The sequence below is a fragment of the Lepidochelys olivacea genome (genome assembly GCF_965140295.1).
Source record: "Lepidochelys olivacea isolate rLepOli2 genome assembly, chromosome: 4".
NCBI classification, from domain to species: domain Eukaryota; kingdom Metazoa; phylum Chordata; order Testudines; family Cheloniidae; genus Lepidochelys; species Lepidochelys olivacea.
The window spans coordinates 69,048,486-69,076,327 of NC_140414.1; the positions used below are offsets into that span (position 1 = coordinate 69,048,486).

A 27,842-nucleotide genomic window follows, 5' to 3' on the forward strand; every position below is an offset into this window, starting at 1 on the left:
ACCAGTGAGGAGACCAGATACTTTCAAAGCTGGGGCGGGGGGGGGAACAAAGGGTTCTCTGTGTGTTTTTGCTGGGACCAGAGCAGGAATGCAGGTCAGAACTCCTGTAAAAAGTCAGTAAGCAATCTCGTTAGATATGCATTAGATTCTGTTTTGTTTAAATGGCTGATAAAATAAGTTGTACTGAATGGAATGTATATTCCTGTTTTTGTGTCTTTTTGTAACTTAAGGTTTTGCCTAGAGGGATTCTCTATTTTGAATCTGATTACCCTGTAAGGTATTTTCCATCCCGATTTTACAGAGGTGATTCTTTTGCTTTTTCTTTAATTAAAATTCTTCTTTTAAGAACCTGATTGCTTTTTCATTGTTCTTAAGATCCAAGGGTTTGGGTCTGTGTTCACCTATGCAAATTGGTGAGGATTTTTATCAAGTCTTCCCCAGGAAAGGGGGTGTAGGGTTTGGGGGGGATTTTGAGGGGAAAGACATTTCCAAGTGGGCTCTTTCCCTGTTATATTTGTTAGACGCTTGGTGGTGGCAGCAAAAAAGTCCAGGGAAAAAAAGTAAAATCGTTTGTACCTTGGTGAAGTTTTAACCTAAGCTGGTAAAAATAAGCTTAGGGGGTTTTTCATGCCGGTCCCCACATCTGTACCCTAGAGTTCAGAGTGAGGAGGGAACCTTGACAAGAGGTCTCTCTGCACACAATAAGGCAGTGGTGGGCAAACTGCGTCCCATCAGGGTAATCTGCTGGCAGGCTGCCAGACCACTTGTTTACATTTGCACAGCCGCCTGCAGCTCCAAGTGGCCACAGTTCACTGTGCAACTCCCATTGACCGGGTACAGCGGCCACTGGGAGCTGCAGGTGGACATACAAATGTAAACAAGCGGTCTGGCGGCCCGCCAGCAGATTACCCTGATGGGACGCAGGTTGCCAACCTCTGATAAGGGCTACACTGGCTCTTTTTTTTGTATACCTGCATATGCAGATCTGGTTTTTGATAGGGTTTTCATGTGTTTTCTTTTGACAAAGTTTACTTCATACTGTTATACCTAGGTCTCCATTGATAGGTTTGTGTGAGACTTAAATCTACCCTACACTATTCAGTGCACAGTGAGATTCCACATTATTTCTTTACTAGAGTAATAAAATAATCCCTGTTGTGTCTATTACAAAGTTATAATCAAATAGTCTATATTGTATGTTACTTCACCCATATGTAAAATTCGTCAGAGTAGTTTGCAGTCTTATGGTATATAGCATGTTTGTAATGGGGTATATAGACCCAAATCTATATCTGGCTAAGAGGGGATTAACACATTAACCTTGGACAGGGAGGTGAAAATGGTATCCCCCCCCCTCATTGCAGGGTCTGTTTAAGAAGTAGCCATGAGGGAAAGAGGTTAGGCTCAGATGGGAACTATTTTTCCCTTCAAGAGTACAGAGAAGGAGAGGGTTATAAAACTTACTCTGTCTTTGGGAGTTTTTTGAAAAGGGCCAGATGCTCCTTGTGAAAAAAGACTGCAGGAACCTTGCTTCTGCAAGGAAATGCACCATTAAGCTGGATAAGAGGGCATAATTAAGCACAGTGGATAAAATTAAGAAAAAAGAACAAACAGGATGAATATCCTGGAAAAACAGAATGTAATCTCTATCTGCATTTAAAAAGCAGATTGTAGCAAACACTAGTAAGTATGCATTGAGGGACAATCCTGCATTAGCATATGGATACACTAGGTTTTTTTATAGTCTTTTCATGCTTCCATCTCTCTTGGCCTCTTTGATACTTTGCATGGAAAGACTCCACCCCAGGAAGTAGTCTTTTTAGTGTATTTTATTTGAATTCTTGGTGCAAGAAGCTCTTTAAAGCGTGAGCTTAGCCCCGAGAAGTTTGGTTTACATCTAGACAGTGTCACTTAGCTAGAAGCAGCTGGACAGTTAAAGTGGGTTAGTAGATTTCTTCCCTGAACTGATAGCGGGTTAGTCACACCTTTTATAATACCTCTCAAGAAAGCTGAAGGCATATCACAAGCAGGCTTTGTGCCATGTCATCATTCAGGTGTCATTCATCTGCCAAACCACAGAGGACAGACATGCCTTTCAATGCATTGGTGGAGACATTGGCATCAACTATTAAAGTCCACTGAAATGTAGTTATAAGTACTCTCCCCCACATGGCACGCAAACTCGTCAATACAAAAAACTGTAATTTGAATTATTCAAATTTTGTCACTCATTCAGTTGAGAAACACCTCAATCCACAAATAGTCCCATTAATTTCTCAGGGTGTTTATTGCTCAGACATCTCTTATAACTGATTCCACTGTGCATCACCTGGTCACTCCACCAACATGTTTGACATATAGCAATTAAGTCAAAGAGAAACCTTGGCAATACCCTCTTCAGGGCAATAACTTGTCACCCTTTCCAGCACGTTAAGGGGGAGAGGAAAGATGATATGGCAGAAAATGTACTAGACCTGGAATTTAGGGTTTTGCTACAGACTTTGTGTAATCTCAGAGCCTCAGTTCCCCATGAGTAACATGTAGATAATGAGAATAAATCCACTGTTACATGGTGTGCTTCAATATTACAGTAATGAGCACCAGCGAAAAATCCATAAACAGACAATAGCTATCCTACCCTAACTCCAAGTGAATATAGAAGCTTCTGCTAAGCCCTCAAATGAATATGGTTCATTTTTGGATACTATTTGTACATAGATCAGTGTCAATCCTGATTATGCTCTCACCACCATATTCCACTGATTTGAATGGATTCACTCCATTTTTACATCAGTGAGAGTGAGAGAGAGAAGTTCTGAGACCAAGTTTTCAAACTTGATGCTTATAGTTAGCAAAAATCCATATTTAGATGCCTAAACTAGGGCCTGATTTTTGGTGAACAGTCTTGATTCCCATGAAGTCAAAGGGATCTGTGAGTGCTCTGCACCGCCAGGCCACTTTTATTTAGATATAGCTTTAGTTGCCTACCAAATTTGACTAAAATATATAAATTCTGCTATAGAAAAGATACAAGTGTGTTTGGCTTTAGAGAAGCTAAATTCCATGTAAAATAAAAAGGTAAAGAAAAAAGGTTTAAGACTACTGTGTTTTACGATATCATGCCTCATACCTGATCCGCTGCAATAAGAAATTAAGGGTGATCACTTCCTTCCTTCCATCCCTGATTTTTATTTAACCACTGCTACATTTCTTCTGAGTATATGGATTTCTTACCTGTAGCTGACGTGTATTTGTTTATGGGGTTTAACTTTACCTGGAAATTTCACTGTGCAGTTAGCATGTATGGTTACAAGGAAGAAAGAGTAAGTTCTATTAAAACAGCCAATTATCTAAAGAGATGAGAAGTTTTCTCCTCAGTATGGTCCTGACACCATTGTCTGTGGTCTCTCTGCAGGCATGAAATAGAGCTGTATTTTGTGAATGAAGTTTGATTATTTTTCCAGAAAAACTACAGCTTTTTAATACACAGAGTCCCATTGTTTACAAAAGCAACAATTCATAATGGGAAGATTTGATTTGAATGGAGCAAATAGGGATACTCTAGGCAACCATCAGCTACCATGATGATTTAATCGCATAGTAGATGAGTATAGATCAACTAGGGGAAAAGATGGCACAGGGACCCCTTTCCCTATGGAACTGCTATGCAAGAGGCAGCCATGATTTGGCTACTTTCAGTTTGGGAGCTTAACAAAGGGAAGCCAGCCTGTGCTGCCCATAGCCATAGTGACGGTGTATCAGGGTTTTTCCATGGCTTTCCCAGCTTTCTGGTAAGCATGGGCTGAGCTGAGGAACTGCAGATAATGTGTTTCACAAGTGTCCTGGGGCTTCCAGCATAACTGCTCCTGGCAGAGCCTTTAGAGGCATTACACCTGTTCCTGGCCTCCACAGGCCTAATGGCTGCTGAAAGTTCCCTTCATGAACTCCAGTAAAGCTACATTCTGTTTTGCCAGTCAGACCTCACTCTAAGCCTTAGCCACACCTGTCAAACATTTTGGATTTAATCTTAATAAATGGAACTAATCAAGTACAACTGTGGTGTTGAGCCTCTGTCATTTTAATTTCTCACTAGCTAAAAGGCTTTGGGCTAGATCCCCAAAAGGACAAGTGCTGACCATTGCAGTGCTGAACTTTTAGCCTGGAATTCTTAGCCCTGAGTTAGGCACCCAGATTCCCTCCTTGGGGAGAATTAGGCATGTAAAAAAGTGATAGCCAGCCCCCTAAATTCTCAATCTGGTCACGCCTGGCTAAAGTAGCAATTAGGCACTTAAGTCCCTTAGTAAATATAGCTCTTTGTTCAGTCCTTTCAGTTGTTGACCTAGACACAATAGCTCATGGGTTCATCACCTCTGAGATGGATTACAGATCTCCCTAGCTCAGCCTAAGCAAGAGATTCACAAGAAAGCTTCAACTGGTATACAAGCCTGCAGTCCACCTCGTTAGTGGAAAAGAACACAGCACACTAAAGCTACAGACTGCACTGGTTCCTCAAGCACTAGTACATCCAGTTTAAGGTCCTAGTACTGATTTACAGAGTCCTCAATAGGCTAGGCACAAATTGTTTCTCAGACTACCTCTTCCCCAGAAACTTCACAACAGCCATAATCTAGCATGCTACATTTAACCAAACTGAGCGAAAAACTCATGAGAGCAATAAAGTTGAGTGTTCTAGGAGGAACCCCACAGAAGCTATGACCAACGGAAGTCTCTGGAGACTGCCAGAGTCTCAAAGCAATTTTTTAAAAAAGGCACTGCCCTCCGCCCCCCCCCCAGATAGCCATGGCCTCCTGCTGATTCCTGGGATGCAGGATGTTTATGGAAGAGTTCCTTGGCCTCTAAAATGGGAGGCAAACACTGCCTCCCAATCACTGATCAGATAATGACTCTGTGAGAGGGGACCTTCATGAAGATTTCCTAAATTGTGCCCCCTCCTATGAGTTTTACAAAGGGTGCAATTGGCCTTAGGCTTCCAAGATAAAGCCCATACAATTCTTTCTAAACTTTAAAGCTCAATTCCAGTTATTAATCATCTCCATACCTTTTTCCTCATTTCCTCAGAAATAGAGGGAAAGGAGGGAACTAAAATAGCTAGGCCAGAAACCCACAGATACAAACAACTTTAAAGAAACCCACCAGAATATCACAAAGGGTCAATTTGACACAAAGTTTGACCATGTAAAATATCGTCCCATATTCAAATGCCTCATCTACATACCAGATCAAGTTTAAGATTCATATTCTTTCTTTTAAGGCTCTCCTCAGCCCTTCCCAAGTCTGTGCTCTTGTTTGTTATTTTAGGCCACTGAATGATCTTCGCTCTCCCAGTGAAGGCTATCTCACTGTTCAGTTCATTTCCTTTTCTTACCTTCTTCCATACTTCCCCATGCCTGGAGTTACTTCCCTATCAATCTCTCCTGAGAAACTACCACTTTCAGGAGCCCTATAGGCACTAACCCATGTCCACACAAATACCTTGACATTCACATTTATTAAAAATTTCATGTTTAGATTTTTAGAGATTCTAACCCTTTCAATTTCCCAGTGCTTCTGTCATAAATATAAAGGGAAGGGTAACCACCTTTCTGTATACCCTGCTATAAAATCCCTTCTGGCCAGAAGAAAAATCCTTTCACCTGTAAAGGGTTAAGAAGCTAAGATAACCTCGCTGGCACCTGACCCAAAATAAGCAAGGAGGGGACAAGATACTTTCAAATCTGGATGGGAGGGGAAAAGGTTTTTGTCTTTCTGTGTGATACCTTTGCTGGGAACAGATCAAGGATGCAAGCTCTCCAACTCCTGTAGAGTTAGTAAGTAATCTAGCTAGAAAATGCGTTAGGTTTTCTTTGTTTTTTGGCTTTTAAATTTGCTGTGCTGGAGGAAATGTGTATTCCTGTTTTTGTGTCTTTTTGTAACTTAAGGTTTTGCCTAGAGGGATTCCTATGTTCTGAATCTGACTGCCTGTAAGATTATCTTCCATTCTGATCTTACAGAGTTGTTCTGTTATCTCCTTTTTTTTTTGTTCTAATAAAGTTTTGATTTTTTAAGAATCTGATTGGGTTTTTGGGTCCTAAAAATCCAAGGGGTTTGTGCTCATCTTGTTTGTTCTCAAGCCTCTCTAGAAAAAGGGGGTGTAAGGGCTTGGGGAGATATTTGGGGGAAATAGGAACTCCAAGTGGTCCTTTCCCTGTTTTGTCTAAAACACTTGGTGGTGGCAGCGTTTTACCTAATCCAAGGGCAAAGACTTTGTGCCTTGGGGAAGTTTCAACCTAAGTTGGAAGAAATAAGCTTAGGGGGTCTTTCATGCAGATCTCCACATCTGTATCCTAGAGTTCGGAGTGGGGAAGGAACCTTAACAGCTTCCTTATCTGATCTTTGCCTTCCTTTAGACTAATGTTTGGAGCCGGTACAGTGCTTTTATTCGTGCTTCATACAGTTCTGGGCATACACTTGGCAATTAATTAATGTAATATTTAGAAAGTAAATTAGTTTAGACTAAAGGCAATCAACTTAGATTGAAGCTAGAAAAATTATATGTATAAATTTCAACACCCACTTTAAACCATAAATTGAGATGGGGTGGGACTTTGAAACAAGGGCCTGATCTTGCATTCCTTGGGCACTTCAGATTCCCATTAGTTTCAGTGTACATCCCCCTTTCATTGTCATTTCTTGGTCTGCATGTAGGATTTAACGGCAACCAATAGAAGTCACATGCGTGGAACAAGCGCAGAATATGCATTAAAGATCTGCATTGAAGAGGAATACGCCACAGTGTTGGTCAGAATGGAGAATATTGCCTACAGACTGGAAGTGTCATTTGATGGCAAAGATTTTATACAGTGGTGAACTTTCTGCTTAACTCAAAGCCTACTTTTTGCCTTTGAAGCCTTTCTTGATTTTATTTTATTCCTTTGTCCTGCCTGTAGCTATTTCAGTTTTTCTTTGATTGACACCAGCTAAATCACATCTGTATCGTCATCAGGTCAAACAGTAAACAGAAAAAAGGCAACAAGCACTTTGGAAACGTTAAACAGTGGGGTTTTTTTTAATTCTATTGTACTCCCTTGTTGCTGTTTTGCAATCCTGTACTTTGCCTTATTCAGGTTTTAGATACTGAGGTGTTGTGTTTTTTTAAATGACGTACAAGGGATGCTTACAAAGAAAAGGGAAGGAGGACATACTTTCTATAGGCTAGATTCAGACCCCTTTACTTGCATTGCGTCCTCTTTTCAGAAACAATCCCATCAATTTCACTTCTATTTGTTGTGAGCAGCAGAATATGGATTTTTTTGGTTTGGTTTTTAAACTTTAGTATAGGACAAATTGGAATATCAGATTCCTTTCTCATTCCACTCCAATTATCCACTTCCAAGACAATTGCCTCCAGTCTTGCTGCTGACCTGTCACCCACCTATATGTTCTGTTTTCCTCTCACATTCTTACAGCTTCCTGACTTACACCTTAGCTTCACCAGTACAAGACACTGCCTCAGATCTACACATGCATCATAAACAGTTTTTTTCTGTACATTTGATATTGAGTACTTGATTATGAAAGTCTGGAGTTTAGATAGTGAGGTCTGAAGTGTTCAGGTTCCAGCACCATATAGGAAGACTGACTTTACAATGTTGGTAAAAGTTTAGTGTGGAGGGCAAGATTTCTTTCTCCAGATCAGCTTTAGAGCACCTCTGGCTTTTGTTATTCTGGCTTTAATAATTTTGTTCATTCCACCCATTGTACTTACCATGCTGAAAAGAGATGTGGACCTCTTTTATGTCAGTCCCAGAAAGCATTATTGGTGTTTCTCATTTATTGATTCTCATGGTTTGTTTTCTCTGGGTTGATTTTCAACCCTACTAAATTGTGCATAGATCTGGAGATAAATTTGTTTTGGCTTGCTTGTTTCTCTTGGTATGGGATAGCAAGTTGATGCCATCTGCAAAGTCAAGGTCCTCTAACTTCTAAGTGAAAGTCCATTGTATCCCCTTTGGTTGTTCTGTTGTGTGTCTCATTACTCAGTCCACTATCAGTAAAAAATGTATGGGTGACATTTTTGATGACCATAGTAACTTCAGATGTCTTAGTCGGTTCACTGTTATGTCACTTGGCATGTTATATTTTCACGGACATATGCAAATCATTCACAGATTTCTGAAGGATTTCATAGTGGTGTAGCAGCTTCCACAAAACTGATCTGCCCATTGCATCAAGGGATTTTAGAAAATGTATAAAATTCATATAAAACAATGACTGCCATTCAATTGTCAGTTCTATACCAGACACATGGGGGAAAGGGTCATATAGAGAATCTGCCAAAGTAAGAGACCTGAGTCCGTGTAAGAACAGGAGGGAGATTCTACTGTTGTCTATTCCAAGAAAGATATTCACCCATATTATTCTATACAGAACAGAGAAAGTGGTAGATTCAAAAGTTATGACAAGAACAGACAAGAGAAGTCATGTATAGGTCAAATAATAACCATATATAGGATCAATGTGCCTAGGGAAAGCTTAATTAAGGAAAAGGGAAGATCTGCAGATATAAAGAGGGAAAGTGAGAGGGAGAATGCTGTGACTAGTTATTTTAGGAAGATCATTCCTATAAATGTGGCCAGTTGAGTAAGTGAGAGGGTTTCAGGTGAGGTGCTTCCTGGTTTCTGTATAGTTAAAGCAGTAAACCCCCTTCTGTAGACACAATTATATCAGTTTTAAAGTGCTTAATACTTTACATTCAAGAAGGGAAATACACTGTACCAGTATAAGGTACCTATATAACTGCATCTATACCAGGAGTCTCAAATGTTTAATTATATTGGTAAAAACAAATCACCATCCTAACCAAAATAGCTATGCCAGTACTAAAACTGTGTAAGCCAAGCCTGAGAAGTGTTTGGATGTGTACTAGAAATGAAAAGAAGTGTGATTTTTTTTTTATGTTCTAACTTTTTTAAAATTAAATTGGAGAATGGCACTTCAACCCTGCAGTCTGAGTATTGATGCAGATTGATAATCTGGACTAATTGTTTTAAAACAGGTGAGTTATTGTTCCTTCAGTGACCCCTGCCCACCTCTACTGTAGGTGCATTGTTCATAGTAGATGTGATATGGTGTAAAATGAAGTATTGGATTCTTTTATCACTGGTCAGTCACTTCAGGTTCAGCCTTCTCATCTTACATAGGTTACATTTTCATGCACTATGCTATAACTTCAAAATTAGAACTCCTATTATTAAAGAACTAGAAACAAATTCCCTGTAAAAATACACTAAAATATATGTTCTACATTCTCTTTTTCAGTTAAACTCATTTTCTACTGGTGTATTTGTATTAACTTAAATAGAATTACTCCTGATTTACATCAATGTGAGATGTTATATTGTATTAAATCTAGGCTATCAGTATCATTCTGGCCAAAGAGCCAGCAGTGAGACTGTTGTGCCTAGGCCTTGTACATGATTTTTGGGCAAACTTAGTCTTTTGCAGAGATTGGTGCCAGAAAGATTTTCTCTGTTTTAATAATGCAAAAGTTCCATACATAAAATAACCTGGATATTGATTTTACTAAGAAGGCAATGTTCTGCTTTTCTCAGGTCAACTGGGCTCAGCATTAAATTTTTGGCAATGCTTGATCATTTTTATGCTTTCAGTGTCACCCCCTACCTTTCCATTCTAAGCTGCTGTTCAATGACTGAACTAACACTGGTTCATTTTAGGATGACAGATCAAATGAGTGGGGTATTATCTCCTCAGCCATCACTACAATGCCATTTTAACAAGCTACAGTGGTTTATTGCTGCCTTTCTGCATCAAAAAAGGCACTTGTTCATCAATGGCAGCAAAAGTACAGCACTAAACTCCTGAGTAAAATGGCACACTCCTGCTCCAAGAAAGAAGCCAAAGACCATATGAATTATGGCATAACAAAGGGTGGGGTATAGGGAATTAAATATTATTCTCTGCAAATCAGAGGCCTCCTCCAAGGTAGGTTGATAGCACCATTGTTTTATAGCAAGGAGCATTCTAACAGAGGTGCAGAACATTTTGTTAGAAAAAACAGAACCTAAAGAAAGATGGCCATTCTGTTATGGTACATGTTCAAGTTGGATGCTATAATGGAATTTGTGAAATGAGGGTTTACAAACTTTGGGCCAATTTGAGCTCAATAGGCACTAGTTTAAGTATGAACTGCACTCATGTGCTCCAGCAAGGATCATGCTCAAGAAGGTCCAATTTATCTGAGTTCCACAGTGCAGGGAGAATAGGGGAAACTGCATTCTTTCATTCTAATGGATAGTGCATGGGGAGGCAACATTATGTCCCCATGTTCTTCTCTCGGGCATTTTGCTCCCCAATGGCCAAATAGAGGGAATACAGAGACTGCAATTGTACCTAACAGTGGCATAGCATATACAAAAAGGAGGGAGGGAAAGATTTTTGCACTATCTTACAACTTGCTGCCTGCTCACATACCCACATGAGAATGAGGCATGATCTGGCCCTGTATGTGTAACCTGTAACTTTAATCACTACAACTCAGACTTTAGATAAAGCTTCAGATTATTCTTTTATAAGTGGAAAGGAGACAAACTGGCTTAAAACTTCAGCTATTCCTTTGAACATACAGTTACCATTTGAAAGCGATGGAGTGATATTGTGGTATGATTCCCTATACTATTGCCATTAAGATGTTGAAATTATTTGCAAGTAATTAGCATAACCTTGATACTTCAAGTATTCCCAATATAATTACCATTAAAATATTGACATTTACCTCTTGAAAGCAATTGATCTTACTATTTGTTCTCTCTCCAGTGTCTACTGCAGCTACATATTTTGAAGCTAAAAATTTATTTGAAAGTAGGGCTATATCTTGACCCTAAATATTCAATTTTAGGCCTACATACCCCTATTTCAGATTCTGTTGTCTTCATGCTAGTTAAAATCAATATATTCAAGCTTAAAGGTTAGTCTACCTTTGTGACGGAATAAAAGAAACATATCACCATCCTGAGACATAACATTGTGGGATGGACACCTATCCCACTCATGTCTCCCAACGTAAAAGGTCACAAAGAAAACATTAGCATTCAGAAACATGGCTTTGGATGCTCCCTGAGGAATATGTCTGGCAGCTTGTAACTGAAAATTGCCTCCATCTGTCTTCCAAAGCACAAGAAAATGTAGTGGTATTCCTCAGAAGCATCAAGAGTTACTTTCCCAGCATGAATAAATTCAGAACCACTGCAGAAAACAATTACTCCAGGAAGTCAGTTTTTCTCGTTTATTTTTTGTGACCAAAGTCTTGCACCTCTAGCATAACTATGTATTAGACTAGTTATTCTCTAAAATGTCTAGCTTAAAGAGACTGTTTAGATTGCCAAACGAGGCTTTATCAGCAACATGCACTTAACTCTAGCTCCTCATACACGCTTGGTTGAAAACTAACCATATACTTTGGAAGGTGTATAGTACTAAAGCAAATCTAGTTTTGCCTGATGTTCTCAGACAGTGTATCAGGGGCTGAATAAGTTTCTGATTGTTGCAAAAGTAACTGGATTCTAGGCAGCCTCTGAATGCCTGAAGGACTCCTTTCCCATCTCTGATTGGCCAAGAGACATACGGGGGGAAAGGCAGTGTAGAAAGAGGAGCAGAAGGGACACATGTCACAAAGCTAAGGACACTAAGGGGGAGTGGGAACTGGACTTTAAGCCACCTGTACATTTTCAGGTCATAGAATATCAGGGTTGAAAGGGAACTCAGGAGGTCATCTAGTCCAACCCCCTGCTCAGAGCAGGACCAATCCCCAACTAAATCATCCCAGCCAGGGCTTTGTCAAGCTTGACCTTAAAAATATCTAAGGAAGGAGATTCCACCACCTCCCTAGGTAACGCATTCCAGTGTTTCACCACCCTCCTAGTGAAAGTTTTTCCTAATATCCAACCTAAACCTCCCCCACTGCAACTTGAGACCATTACTCCTTGTTCTGTCATCTGCTACCACTGAGAACAGTCTAGATCCGTCCTCTTTGGAACCCCCTTTCAGGTAGTTGAAAGCAGCTATCAAATCCCCCCTCATTCTTCTCTTCTGCAGACTAAACAATCCCAGTTCCCTCAGCCTCTCCTCATAAGTCATGTGTTCCAGTCCCCTAATCATTTTTGTTGCCCTCTGCTGGCCGTTTTCAAATTTTTCCACATCCTTCTTGTAGTGTGGGGCCCAAAACTGGACACAGTACTCCAGATGAGGCCTCACCAATGTCCAATAGAGGGAAACAACCACATCCCTCGATCTGCTGGCAATGCCCCTACTTATACAGCCCAAAATGCCACTGGCCTTCTTGGCAACAACGGCACACTGTTGAGTCATATCCAGCTTCTCGTCCACTGTAACCCCTAGGTCCTTTTGTGCCGAACTGCTGCCGAGCCATTCGGGCCCTAGTCTGTAGCGGTGCATGGGATTCTTCCGTCCTAAGTGCAGGACTCTGCACTTGTCCTTGGTGATTTCTTTTGGCCCAATCCTCTAATTTGTCTAGGGCCCTCTGTATCCTGTCCCTACCCTCCAGCATATCTATCTCTCCTCCCAGTTTAGTGTCATCTGGAAACTTGCTGAGGGTGCAATCCACACCATCCTGCAGATCATTTATGAAGATATTGAACAAAACTGGCCCGAGGACCGACCCTTGGGGCACTCCACTTGATACCGGCTGCCAACTAGACATGGAGCCATTGATCACTAACCGTTGAGCCCGACAATCTAGCCAACTTTCTATCCACCTTATAGTCTATTCATCCAGCCCATACTACTTTAACTTGCTGGCAAGAATACTGTGGGAGACTGTGTCAAAAGCTTTGCTAAAGTCAAGGAACAACACGTCCACCGCTTTCCCCTCATCCACAGAGCCAGTTATCTTGTCATAGAAGGCAATTAGATTAGTCAGGCATGACTTGCCCTTGGTGAATCCATGCTGACTGTTCGTGATCACTTTCCTCTCCTCTAAGTGCTTCAGAATTGATTCCTTGAGGACCTGCTCCATGATTTTTCCAGGGACTGAGGTGAGGCTGACTGGCCTGTAGTTCCCCAAATCCTCCTCCTTCCCTTTTTTAAAGGTGGGCACTACATTAGCCTTTTTCCAGTCGTCTGGGACTTCCCTGGATCGCCATGAGTTTTCAAAAATAATGGCCAATGGCTTTGCAATCACATCCGACAACTCCTTTAGCACTCAGATGCAGCGCATCTGGCCCCGTGGACTTGTGTTCGTCCAGCTTTTCTAAATAGTCCCGAACCACTTCTTTCTCCACAGAGGGCTGGTCACCTCCTCCCCATTCTGTGCTGCCTAGTGCAGTAGTCTGGGAGCTGACCTTGTTCGTGAAGACAGAGGCAAAAAAAGCATTGAGTACATTAGCTTTTTCCACATCCTCTGTCATTAGGTTGCCTCCCTCATTCAGTAAGGGGCCTACTCTTTCCTTGACTTTCTTCTTGTTGCTAACATACCTGAAGAAACCCTTCTTGTTATTCTTAACATCTCTTGCTAGCTGCAACTCCAGGTGTGATTTGGCCTTCCTGATTTCACTCCTGCATGCCCAAGCAATATTTTTATACTCTTCCCTGGTCATTTGTCTAATCTTCCACTTCTTGTAAGCTTCTTTTTTGTGTTCAAGATCAGCAAGGATTTCACTGTTAAGCCAAGCTGGTCGCCTGCCATATTTACTATTCTTTCTAGACATCGGGATGGTTTGTCCCTGTAACCTCAATAAGGATTCTTTAATATACAGCCAGCTCTCCTGGACTCCTTTCCCCGTCATGTTGTTCTCCCATGGGATCCTGCCCATCAGTTCCCTGAGGGAGTCAAAGTCTGCTTTTCTGAAGTCCAGGGTCCGTATTCTGCTGCTCTCCTTTCTTCCCTGTGGCAGGATCCTGAACTCTACCATCTCATGGTCACTGCCTCCCAGGTCTGACGGCCAGATTCTCCAACATCCTCTGCTGCTTTCCTAGAACCATCAGGATGTAACTGTAGCCAATGGAATCAACCCCCCTACAATGTGATATTTTATAACCCTGCCCCAAGTCACCACTCTCTTACCAGAGTTCTCATGTGCCACAATAACCTTCCCTGTAGTGTGAAGAGGCAGCTACCAGGACGCAGACAGCCATGCATAGGGTAAAATGTCCCTCTTTCTGTCTTTCAAGAGCTGGAGAGTTTGGCAGATGTGGAAAGTCCTGCCATAGTCACCTGTGCACAGAAAGGTAAATTCTATTCTGAATGAGTTAAGCAAGCAGGAAGAAGGATTGCACCAAATCCTTTTTCTAGCAAACATACTTAACAGTGACGGTAGTCATTTTATACCCTTCTTTTCTCACTGTTCTTCTCTCTTTAAAACCTCTTGTGCCCCAAACCGTATACTGATATTTACACTTTAAACCGATCTATTGGATTATTAGATACATCTATTTTGCAAATGGAGGAATAGATTGGAGATCTCTAAATCAGTGCAAATCAATCCGAAGTTCTGTCCATTAATCTGCTCAACAGTCAAATTTAGCTCTTGTATGAGATGCAAGTGGGTAATTACCGCATACTCACATATGGAATCTGTAGTAAGATACCCAGCTCGAGACAAATGTGCCAGCATTGTTCCTGCCTCATCATCAAATCAACCTCAGTTATGCATGCAGAAACAGGAGTCTCATCCTTAAGAAGATACTGATAAATTAGCCACTAATCTTGCATTAAACAGTATGAAGAAAAGAACTGATCATAGACATTTTCAAAAGTAAAAATAATAAATGCAAATGAGACTAAACATCTCAGTCTTGGTTTATGCCAAATAATGGGCAGGAGGAGACAGGGCAAAGCAAAAGTGCACATTACCTCAAGGACTGAGCACTCAAGCCCCAACAACCAATCCTTTGCAGGTCCTCCGTATCTTCATTATACAGCCAGCAGCATTTTCAACCTTTTTGCATACCCTAAGGTAATAAAATAAGGAAGGTAGCTTCCCAAATAAGAACCTTCCCTCGGTCAAGCCAAAGACCACCTGAAAAAAAATACTCCTATTCTCCAAAGGACTACCAAATTCCCTTCTACAAACTTTTCCCACGACTCCCTGGATCTTACAATACCACAGATAATTAACACCCTTTGATGTTACAAATTAACACCCCAGCCCTCCTAATTATTAATATCAATTTATATTAGAGTAGAGGGTAGAGCCCCTACCCAGGGATCAAGGTCCCACTGTCCTAGACACTGTAACAATATGATCCCCGCCTCAAAGAGCATCCAGCTAAACAGGTCTCTTGTCTCATGTGGGTGAGCTAATGCTACCCCTCTCTAGCCTGTCTGTCACTTGGATCAGAATTATAGCCAAGAAGTAGAGAGAGAACCATAACAACTTGTCTCCCTGGACCTCTTCCATCCAAGAAGAGGTAATATGATCTGACCATATTCAGCATGTCAATGAATATGAAAATAGTCTCTTGCCTGCTCTCACTTAAATACTTGACCTGAATGATTGCAGGTCATCAGTTGGAAAGCTGGTGCAACTGAAACCTGGTTAATACATAGCCTAAGTACACAGTAACTTTTTTTTGGACAGTATCTTTTTAACAAGTACATATATGCCCCACTCAGGTATTTAGTACAAAGACCATGCACATTTAAAGAGTCCCCTTCTCTAACACATTCATCATTGTATCTTAATCCCTAGCAACAATATTATACACTGAACAGCCAATAATGTGTGCACATTTCAACATACCTGCATTCATCAACAGTATTTGTTTCCATTGTCTTCTCAATGAAAATGGAGACACAATATTTTGTGTGAACTTCTCAAATAAGTTACCATGAAACTGATGCTGAGCCTGGAAAAAATCAGCTCAAAAGGTCTTCCAAAGTTATGAACACCTGAAAAGGGGAGCTACAAGGTGGGTGAGGTAATAGCTTTTATTGGCCCAACTTCTACTGGTGAGAGAGACAAGCTTTCAAGCTAGACAGGGCTCTTCTTCAGGAGCTGATTACGGAAACTGTTTTGCAGCCTCATAGCAGTTCTCAGTAGGGGGCCACTCTAAGAAATTGATTTTATCCTATCTGGGTGAGGGAAGACATGGTAAATAATTGTGTACACAAGCAGGGTTGTACAGTAGGACATACAAAAGTATGTCTTAATCAGTCTCAATGATTCAGAAAACAAATTGATCCCAGCCAAGTCTTCCCTCTCATCTTTCAAACTGTAGAAAACCTTTCAGAGGCCAGTTGGGCATTCTGCTTAAAGATATGACACAATATAGCTCCGAGCGTGCTTATTTCCTCAACCTCTGGGTAGCGTGCTGCTCTATCACCATTATTTTTAAATTCAGTGGGTGAAATCCCACTCCTATGGCAAAAACTCCTATTGTCATTGGGGGTAGGATTTCACCAATATTGGTTTTTATTTTTATGAGCTGTTGGTCACTTTTAAAATAGTTTCCTCTTTATCTCTCTTTCCTTGAGCTATCCGGAAGTTCTGACTGCTGGGTCCTGTATTGTCATTCTCAGAAGGAAAGCCTAGTGCAGGGTTTAGACAGGGCTGTTCTACACTACAAAGTTAGGTCAACTTAACTACATCGCTCAGGCCTGTGAAAAGTTTCATGCCCTGTATGATGTAAACAAGCTGACCTAAACCCCGGGACAGACAACACTAGGTCAACGGAAGAATAATTCTTCCTAGCCTCTTGGAGAGGTGGATTTACTACAGCGATGGAAAAAACACACTTCTGTCTGTAGTAAGTGTCTGCATTGCAGCGGCACAGCTGCCATGTTTCAGCTGTGCACTGTTGTGTTTCATACTCTCACTAGCTTCAGGAATAATGGCAAGTTGTCACGTACTAGTAATAAAATACTTCTCATCTCTAATTAATTGTGTCTCTCATTTTCCCTACATAACATAACACCGATGGGATGAGGGAAAGAGATATGAGAAGAGGCAGGTAGCCACATGCATCAAGAATGACTATCAAGTGATTTCTTTAATCCTGTTGTCCCACCCCCTCCTCATTTCATGCTGTAAAACAATATATTGCTAGATTAAGTGCCCACTAAAACCATTTTCATATTTAGAAACCTATTGTCTTATTCCATACTGTTATCTGTGCACCAAAGTATGTGCATTCATCATAATGACAGCTGAATATTTTATTAACATCCAGCAGAAAGCTATGCTTTTGTCAAAATATTAGTTCACCCAATTAGTGTATGTATATATGGGATCTTAAGCCTCCCACCCCATGGGGAAGGGTACTCATCTCTGCAAAAGGTTGACATAGAAGACTAACAAAAACTATTTTTACTTCTGGCTTTCTGAAGCTAGATATAAGAACTTTAGAGAGAGGGCTGAAAATGCTGGGTTTTCTGTTTTATGTGGAGTCTGACCCCATGCTCATCACCATGCCTTCCAGACTTGCTCTAAAATGACCTCTGAGCATGCCTAACAGATCAGGCCCACAGGCAAGATAAGCAGAGGAGCACCTAGTTGAGAGTTCCAATGGGTAAGGGCAGGAATTAGATGGGAAACAGCTCAGTGTTGTCAGGGGTGAGGTGGCTTTGAGCAATGCCTACTGGCAGAAATTCAGGCACCTTAGGGAGTTTGGACAGCAGCTGAGCTGCTGCTTTGAGAATCTAAAGTTAGAATTTAGGTACCTAAAGTGGTGGTTACGCACCTGAGTCATCCTTGTGAATCCCACCCTTGTTTTTCAAGAGTCACACAACTGAAATTTCAGAATAGCAATCTGGTTAAAAAGAAGTTAAGTGGATAATGTCACAGAGCACTCCATTCACTGCAAGGGACCATAATCCTTATGGCCATATCTGGGTATTACCTTCACTCAGGTCTGATGCCCCCTTCTGCTGCTTGATGCACATGCTGCCATCTCTCTTGCTCCCAGTGTACTCTGAGTCACAGAGGGCCAACTCTGGAAGACCAGCCAGGTCACTGTAGTCTTCCCCTTCCAGGGTATCAAACTCTTTTCATACCAATGGTGACAGGTGATCTTTTAATGCACTGCGCTGATGATGCTACTTTCCCCATGACTGGTAGGGGGACCTGGGCCTGCCCCCTAATCCAGTCCAGGGATCCTCTGCCTAGCAACTGTAGTCTGCTTTTCCTCAGACTCTGTTACCGTTTCCTTGGACTCCTTCCTACAGCTTCTGGTTCCCCAATCTGGGTGTACCAACTCAAACTCCCTCCTCAACTATAGACTGCTGAACTCCATTCCCCCAAAACACCCCTCTTCCCCCCCCTCACCCCCCAAGGAGTGACACTAGACTATTTCCTTGCAGGGCCTTTCTGTTGCCAACTTCCTGGCTTCATCCCAGCCCCACCTGTTCTTTCTCAGCTAGGCTCCATCATCATTCAGGGGACTGTTTGGCCACCTAAATCCCATCAGCTATGGCCTATCTGATTAATTGGCTTGTTCTCAGCCTCATTAACCCCTTCCAGTCTGATGTGGGGTGAACATCTCACCACAGATAAATAAAAGGAACTTCAGAACCATCAAACCCAAGATCCCTTGATATTGATAAATTGGAGAACTGGCCTATAGAAAGCAAAATGAAATTCAAAGACAAAGCAAGGTGCTACACTTAGGGAAGAAAAAACAAATGGTGAGAATACAGCACTGCTGAGGAGTATTTGGGAGTTTTGGTTGATCACAACCTCAGCAAGTCAATGTAATGCTGTTGCAAAAACCAGCAACTGCAATTTTAAGCTGTATTAACAGAGGCATTGCTTGCAAGTCACAGGAAGTGATAAAACTGCACTACTCTGCACTGGTTAGGCCTCAGCTAGAAGACTGTGTCCAATTTTGGTCACCAATTTATAGAAAGGATATAGAGAAACTGGAAAGGATCCAGAGGTGAGTGACAAAGATGACCAAATTAATGGAATGCAAGCCATACGAGCAAAGGCTGAAGGAACCGGGTATGTTTAGTTTGGAAAAGAGGGATAGCTCAGTGGTTAGAGCATTGGCCTGCTAAACCCAGAGTTGTGAGTTCAATCCTTGAAGGGGCCATTTAGGGATCTAGGGCAAAAATTGGGGATTGGTCCTGCTTTGAGCAGGGGGTTGGACTAGATGACCTCCTGCGGTCCCTTCCAACCCTGATATTCTGTGAACAGAGGAGATTGAGAGAGGGACTTGATAGCATTCTTCAAATACTTGAATGGCTGCCCAAAGAAAGATGGAGAAAAATTGCTGTCTTACCACTGAGGACAGGACAAGAGGCAATGGGTTCAAACTACAGCATAGTAGATTTAGATTAAATCTCAAGAAAAACTTCTTAACTGTAACAATGGAACAGACTGCCGAAGGAAGGTTGTGGAAGTGCCTTCCCTAGAGGCTCTCAAAAGGAGGCTGGATAGCCATCTGTCCTTGATGGCTTAGACACAACAAATCCTGCATCTTCACAAGGGGGTTAGAGTAGATGACCTTTGTGGTCCGCTCTAACTCTGTGGTTCTATGGTCCCCTCCCCTCCATACCCATTAATCCCTGAAGCAGAGAACATGGCAGTTAAAACTCAAAGATTCTGCAGTAAAAATAAATATATTTTATGTCTAATGTTATGCTTTTACATAGATATCAAAGCGCCTAAATAAAAATGGACTACATTTCAGAGCTTACATGTTGCTTTTATTTAGATTTTTAGTTAAAGTTTTTTCATCCAGTTTTCTATTCTGCAATTTGTAGGTTCCTGTCTCAACCCACTTTTTAGTTCCTGAGACCAAGGATGGTTGAGGCAAGACTCAGTTCAAGACTTCCAGTTATCCCATTGCTGCAAAACTTATGCATGTGCTTAGCTGTATGTACATGAGCAGTACCTGGGAAGTAAACAGAGGGATTCAGACACATAAAATTAAACACATGCATATGCAGTTGCAAGATTAGATAGATACAAAAACTGACTCCCATAAGAAAAATGCACATTCTCACACAAAGTATTTGACCTAGAAGCAAGTTCCTTCAACTGGAGTAAAATGTTCATTTTAAAACTGCTGACATTTACAAAATATTTCTATAGTTTCTTATTTACACACCACAAAATTAATGACATAGCACTTGATTTAACTGAATAAATCAGTAATGAACATTATATTTTTATAGTTTTTAAATATTTTAATTGGGACAGAATGTAAGAAGTGAAATAAGATTTAAATGATCATAGTTTGCTCTTTTAGATTACATATGGGTGCCATTATAAACAGGGCTGGCCCTAGTGGGGTGCAGGGTCTGGGACAAATCAGCCTCCCCACTCTCCTTCTCGCTGTCCGCTCACCTCCTCACCCACCTGCCCACTCCTTGCCTTCCCGCTAGTCTCCTCACCATCCATCCGGCGGGCACACACACCCCGCTGCTCTCCTCCTTGCCATCTGCTCGCCTCCTTGCCTGCCCCTCGCCTCCCCGTTTGCCTCCTCACCCTGCTTGCCCACCTGCCTCACCTCCCACCTCCTCACCTGAATATCGGGACAAATGGTGTCCAGATTGTACATAGGTTGGGATGCGGGAAAAAGGACAAACTATTGGGACAGTCCCAATTTTATTGACACGCAGAGCCCCCCAGAGCACAGGGCCCAGAGTGGTCATCCCTATTCACCCTACCCAAGGGACAGCTCTGATTATAAATATTTATGCAGCCAGTGTAAAGATGAAGAAGGATAGTAGGTCAAAATGTAGGTAAATCCACTATAAGTGTTTTCTTAAAATAATAAACTGTTCCTTAAAGATACCGCAGATAGACTAAACTGTTGCTCCTCAATAATTATTTCAGTAATATCAGTGATAGGTGTTGGTAGGGTTCCAACTCCCTCCTCCCTCTCAGTTCCCAGACACAGTTCTCTGGAAAATAACAGTCCAGTCTTCAGGCAATTCGAGGGGTTTATTAGGGCTAAACAAGCAAATGTATTCCAAAGACCTTCACACCAGTCAGGTTCTCTCTATATGCTGATAGAACCCCCTTCTTCTCCTGACCCCTAGCTCCACAGGCTGACGGCGCTCCCTCTTCCCTCTCCTTGGAAAACTTAATTATACTTGTAGTGCCCCTCCCTGGTACCACCCCTTCCAATATATGGTCATGTTCCATTCTGTGGGGTCTGGAGTCAATAAGACCACCTCTTCTGTACCTGATGGGAGGGATAGGGAGTGGGGTTACTTTTGGCCATGGACACTTTCTTGCAGACTTTGTGTCTCCTCCTTACATCTACCCATTGCTCGATTAGCCCCTTATCTTCTCTTGTTACTGAAAGGCAAGGCTACCAGCTGGAGGCGTGGGGAGGAGGGGGGTGCAGCCTTTTGCTTTCACTTACAATCTCTTATTACAATCTGCTTATTCAGCCCGTTTAAACTAAAAGCAAGGCCAGAAGCAAGATTATTATTATTTAGTCTCTACCCTATTTCCTTCATATTCTCCTAACGATAGGTGTAGTACTAGCCCAGAGGTTGGCCTATTTGAGTGGTGGGTATTCAACAATTTGGCTGAAGCACTGTGACATTAAACAGAACTGTATTCTTGAATGAATGATCACAAGATGCCAGCAGATAGAATCCAAACGGAAGGTCAGAACCCAAAATAACTCAGCACCCATAATAGAAAGCCCTCAGCGATTCCAGGATACTGCTAGGCTCTCCTGTCAAGGATTCAGCCGATGAAGTGAGCTGTAGCTCACGAAAACTCATGCTCAAATAAATTGGTTAGTCTCTAAGGTGCCACAAGTACTCCTTTTCTATCAGCTGTAGATGTGGACAGAAAGCCTGTCCCCCCTTCCAAGACAGCCACATTACATTTTGTGACTCCCAAACTCCTCCTCCTCATCAGATACAAAGCCTGTAATTGCCCAGGTTAACTGCCATATATGGCAATCAGGCACCGAAAATAAAAAGGTCAGTGTTTCCTCAGCCTCCATCTGAGTGTATTGGTTTCTTCCCCCAACTGATTGACAGCAAGGGAAATTGAACTGGACTGTGGTTTAGGCTGCATGGCCCAGGCTGACAACTCTAAAATAGCTCCATGTGATTGTGCAGCAACGTGGGCATGTTTGCCACATAAATTCAGAAAGGACAGAAAATCCTCAAAGCAATCTTTGGAGAATTTTTAAAGTGGTGTTCTACTTTGAAAAGTGGCTTTGTCAAAATGGCACCCCCTTAGTCAGAGTCTGCTGAACTGAGAGACAAAAATAAGCTTGGTTGCTTTTTACTCCTATTAGCTCTGAAGAGGCAATGCAGCTAAGAGAGACTGACCTGCATTTTTGTTCTTTCTTGTACATCAAAGGAGTTGTTTGCAAAGTTCCAATCAATTACCTCTGTCATTGGAGAGCATGACTGGGAGAGTTGCACACCTGCTACTGCGGAGCAAATTCATGAGATGGAGAGGATCCAGCTTGACTCTGAGCCCTGATGTATCAGTAAGGATGCAAGTTAAAAGATTTGCCTCTAAAGGCCCAGATCCAGCAAAGTGATTAAGCGCATGCTTACTTTTAAGCATGTAAGAAACACCAGTCACTGCAAGCTGGGAATCAAACAATGCATATTTGATATACAAATCATTCAGAAAGAAAAAACATGGAGAGCCCCCCCCTCAACCCCCAAATACTATTTCCACTGTTCCTTTTTTCAAAGCAGAATAAGAGCATTTTAAATAAAATAGCCAACTGATGTGTTAAATTGTCTCTTTTTTTTAAGATCATCTCACTGTTCAGATACAGGCTTTGTGTTTTGACTTTAAATTAAATATAAACAATAGTATGAAAAGTAGATCTTCTTTAAGACTATTATATTAATTAAGCATAGATACAAGTTCATGGTGGAGCACACCCTAACCATTATTTTACATTTCCCACAATCATAACGGTGTTTCAGGAATCTAAAATTGAATAAGCTAAAACAATTGCAATTTTACTGCAGTAGAGAACTTCAGTTGTGTATAACATATGCATTTGTCATATAAAAATGGCATTGATAAATTGTGTAAGAAACATTAATTCTTTAAAGCCAGAGCTATAACGACAGCTTAAATTATAACAGCTCTCAAGCTTCATTTTAAATGAAGACTTTCATCTAATAAGAAAAACTTACACTTTCACAACATTTGTGAGAGCAAAGTAAGTAAAACATGCTGCGTATGTTGGTTTCACTAGGGAGTTGTGATTAAAAACCAGCCATACAATATAGCCTATCATTATCCCAACAATATTCATATGGTGGGTTTTGGCACTTGGTTCCCTTATTTGAGCCAAGGAAGATCAATGTATCTGAGTAAAATCCTGATTTTAACACCTCTTTTTCATTTTCTCTTATGCCTGAGTTTCAATGAAAACTTTAAGAAATTTCAGTTCAAAAACAAAAAACTTAAATTTTGGATGATTTTATGGGTAGCGTAAAAGCATTGCCATTGGGGGGGCATTGATGCCCTCATCTGAGGTGAAAGTCCGAATAGAAAGAGCTGAAATGCCATACAGCAGTGATACTCAGACTGAGGCTTGCCATACTCAAGTGGCTTTTTAAATGTGTCTCCTGCAGCACACGGTATCAAAACACTGTCATTTAATTAACAACCAATCAGGATGTTTTTACTATGTTATTAGCCAACTGTAGTTGATAAAATAAGAATACTTGGTCTGTCATTTTGTTGTGAGAAAATTAGAGAGAGAGTGAGTGTAAATGAAACAATGAATTCACACTACTGTGGCTTTTTCGGGTAACGTTGATCACTAATTTAGCTCCTGACCACTGAGGACTGTGTATCACTGCCACACAGTAACCTCAACCAGAGAGTCATTAGGAGCTTGAGTAAGTTAACTCATTCTCCTGTGGTCGTGCACATAAAGCTTTGAGATTCCTTTGCATGGAAAAAAACAGATGCCCAAAGGGAGGGCTGACTTCAGGTTCATTGTTCCAGACTATGTGCTCTGAAGGGAGCTTGGGGCTAGAGAGGTTACTCAGCTGTAAAACTCAAGGACTGGAACAGGAAAAGGGAAACTGTTTTGTTAAGATGGCAGCTTTGGCTGTCAGTCATGTGCAAGTCCCCAGAGGGAGGCAGAGGCAAGAGAGTTACTGTTTTGGGACATGGCCGAGGTGCTTTCGACAAGGTTTCTGCCAAAGAGAGTTTCCTGTGAAATGTTCATTACTAACCCTGCTTCAGAATACAGGACTATGTACATTTTATAATTAAAAAAAGTTACACTAGGAAAATATTTGATTTGGCATCGCCAATTTCTTCTCCATATAATAATACCTAGCTCTTAGACAGGACTTTTTGTCTTTAGATCTCATAGCACTTTACAAAGGAGGTCACCTCCATTTTACAGAAGGGGAAAGAGACACAGAGAGGGAAGTGACTTGCCTGAGGTCACACACAGCAGACTAGTAGCAGAGCCAGGAATAGAACCAGTTCTTCTGAGTCCTAGTCTGTTGAGTTATCTACTAGGCTACATTGCCTTCAAGGCAGCTGATCTGCAAGACCTCAGAAATCTAATACTGCTTGGCAGAGGGGTGACTTCCCCTGACCCAGGATCACAAGTCTCATTTTCAAAGAAAAATGAACTTTTAATCAAACTACTGCCATATAATTGATATAAATCCTTTGCTAAACAAAAAGCTTTACAACTGAAAATGCATCAGATAACCAACAACCATTACCTGCTTCTACCTGCAGGCAGCAACAGTATGCCCACTCCTAAAAATAGTCAGAATGACAAATATATTGCTATTCAGCCCACATATAGCATGATTGAAGCCATGCATTTGTGGTCATGTAGATGAGGGAAATGGATCCAAGCGGGGTTAGTTAGGGCTGGTTAGGAGTGATTGACACTGATTAGGAGAGGAAGTCTTTTTTTTTTTTTTTTTTTTTGGTGGGTGGGTGAGAAGAATGGTAGTGAATGTTGGATTAAAATTCACCACTCAGCAGATTGGATTAACAAACCCTTATTAGTGAGGAAAAACACTAGCAAGCAATGACCAGATACTTACAAGTGGGAACCTCTCTGGGACAACACCATACATGTCCTCCTGACCAGTTAGTTCCCAGCATCCCTGATCTTTGGTTAGGCTGACTAAATTTAACTTTTTATTACCTTTTCTTATACATATGTATTAGTTCCTCATTTCCCTGGTAGTTCTCCTGCCCTGTCAGTATGTATGGGGAGATTTTAGTTTGGTGACCTTTAAGGAGGGGGACTGTATGGGGAGATTTTGGCAAACCAGTAAAAGTGCCTGAAACCACTATTGCATATTGCTAAAAGCAGCCAAGTTGGCAGGCAGTAAAGTGGCCATGCAGCAGGCTTAGCATAACCAAGGCAGGGGGAGGGGAGGGGTTTTTGGTGCCGCAGAAAGGGCAGCTTGATCCCACATCCTTCCTGATAAGAATTGTGTGGAAGTTGCTGATGCATGCATTTTAGAAGAGCAGGATGTACCCTCAGGAATGTGTCTAACAGGGTCTCAAGGCTGCAAATTCTGGGGAAAAAAAACCACACCTGGTTAATCAATAATCAGAAGAAAACTTCTTGCTTGACCATTGAAACTGCTTGCATAACAAGTTTTCTTTAAGGGACATGGCACTGTGTTACTAATGTATAAAATAAGTTGGTGGGGGGGGGGGAGTTTGAAGTAGTGGGACTCTTCGGACTGGACTCTCCCTCTGGATGCATCTTGTGTTCCACGCCGGCAGACAGGCTGCCGCTGTGCCACTCGAGAGCCACACTCAGCTTTGGTAATTATTGAGGGTTGGGGGTGTTTTACTAACCTGTTGCAGATGTGTGTAAGTGCTTGATACTAAATAAAGTTTAGCTTTAAGTGAAAGCACTCGTGTTGTCCTGTTTGTGCCAGCCACCTATCGGTCGGACGGCCGTGTCTCCCCTGATTTATCTCCTGACACCACTTCACACAGAGTAAAAGTTACCAAGAGCTCTGGGTTGAAAGAACCCTGGGTAACAAGTACAGGTTGTGTATTAGCTCAAGCTTTTTTTTCTAGTTTTTTGAGTTACTTTATCTTCTGTTTTCCTCACACACATGATTACTCTGCATCTTTCTTGCACATATGCAATTTTAGTTGTGCTAAGATGTTAGACTTATCAGAGCAGGCTCTGTCTGGTTTGAATATGCCTTCATTCCCAACAGTAAATAGAACATCCAAAAGATAACATATAAAGCTCTAGTTCAAGAAAGCACTTAAGCACATGTTTAAGTCCTATTGAAGTCAACCTGTCAAAGAGACTTAAGAACATACTTAAAGTGAAGCATGTACTGAAATGTTCTTCCTAGATAGGGATGTGGTCCTGAAACAGGACCTAGTAACACAAACTTTCAGAGTTTCTCTCTGTATCTTTTGACTAGTCTTCCCACTAGTTACTTTGAATGCAATTTCATTTATGTTTTGGAAAAAAAAAAATCACACAAGAGGGCAAAAAAAAATAAAAATCAGGTGAAAATGGGTCAGCTATTTTATTACAGGGCCTTTTGCTCTGTTTCAATCCACGTGTGACAGGGACCCGGGGAGCCACACTGAGGTTACGTAATTAAGGTAAACTGCAAAGAATGGGACAGACAATCCCCACAGCTGGTGGTCATTCCAGTACTTAGATCCACCAAGGTAGCTTCAAAACAGCTTCTGTAATACCTTACTGGTTACCCAGAAGCCAAAACACAGTTCCCTTATAGCAACCCAGCCTTGGATTTCCACCCAGACACCAAAGTCAAATATGAAAGTTCTACCAATTCCAAAGGATCAGACACATCACCTCCCAAATTAATATATATTTCAGATCTTACCCAAATACACGCTTACAGCCAATCCTTATAAACTAAACAAAAATCTATTAAAAAAGAGAGTATTGGTTAATAGATATGTATACAAACAGACATGTATAGTTTTGAGATGCATTTCATAGTAGAGATGGTGAGCTTTGTACTTGCAGATGTTATAATCTCCTTTTGATCTCTGAATTAACAGAATACAGAGTAGACAGGAACTGTTTATTACATTGTTAACCTCTAACAATACATACATAAACACTTATTATCTACCAATATGTCCCTAAAGGTTGAATTGGGGTAATTTATTCTGCAGGATGCTTAACCCTTTCTGGCCCTGTTTCACCCCATGATTCTTTCTTATCTTTAAAATTTTGCCAGTGACATTGAATGGACCTCAGACAAACTTAAAGGTCATTGAGTGAAAAGCAATGACAGATTTTGATGAAAATTTAGTTTGTGCATTTTAAACAAGTGAACAATAATTGCCACATTTTTATTACAATTACAGTCCTCTCCCCTCCCCTCCCCCACAACTTTATTACAGTAACCTTTAGTTCCAGAGGGGGAAATGGTTTTTGCAGCTTAATTAAATCCAATCCTTGCATGCTAACATTGCCCCCCTCCCACCCTGCCATTAAGTTAAAAGTTAATATGTAAACTTTACTGACCCTCTCATAACAAGCAGAACAGACAGTGTAACTGTGTGCAGTTACCCCTACTGGGTGGCTTATATAAGGTTGGCTGCTGGTGATGTGGGGCGGGAGGAGAGCTAATAGTAACAACACATCTCTGGAGCCAGTCATGCTTGCACTGCAGGGGAAAGGAAAAGAGCTTTGAGAGACCGTGGGTGAAATCCTGGCCCAATTGAAGTTAATGGGAGTTTTACCATTGACTTAAACAGAACCAGGATTTAACTCCATATTAGCAATATGCACAAAGCATGTTGTCTGTTTGGTTCAGACCATCTAAACCCATGCATCCTCAGCCTCTATGTATTTTGCGATCTATGTCTTCCCCTCTTTTCCATTGCAACCAGCCTCATATCAGC

At 41.3% G+C, this 27,842-nt stretch overlaps 1 protein-coding gene and 2 long non-coding RNA genes across 10 annotated transcripts in view; 1 reads left to right on the plus strand and 2 right to left on the minus strand.

The window, feature by feature from the left end:
• The window catches only part of LOC311519794 (uncharacterized protein), a 202,579-nt gene that overhangs the window by 137,483 nt on the left and 37,254 nt on the right, over positions 1-27,842 (plus strand). Inside the window, exon 4 of one of the 7 annotated variants that reach the window (XR_014711378.1) lies at positions 22,314-22,399. The exons of the other annotated variants lie outside the window; for them this stretch is intronic. The gene's annotated coding sequence lies outside the window, so the exon portion shown is untranslated. Of the gene's footprint in view, positions 1-22,313; positions 22,400-27,842 lie in introns of those variants that run through there. 7 annotated transcript variants of the gene reach the window in all.
• LOC311519797 overlaps positions 1-27,842 on the minus strand; it is a 176,309-nt gene that overhangs the window by 37,300 nt on the left and 111,167 nt on the right. The window lies entirely within an intron of this gene.
• LOC311519796 lies at positions 19,685-27,489 on the minus strand. 2 transcript variants are annotated; one of them, XR_014711380.1, is made up of 3 exons: positions 27,463-27,489; positions 22,283-22,435; positions 19,685-19,869 (listed from the first exon to the last, which is right to left on the minus strand). It is a non-coding gene; the product is annotated as an uncharacterized lncRNA (long non-coding RNA). The 2 variants fall into 2 exon arrangements; XR_014711381.1 differs by lacking the exon at positions 27,463-27,489 and adding an exon at positions 25,013-25,068.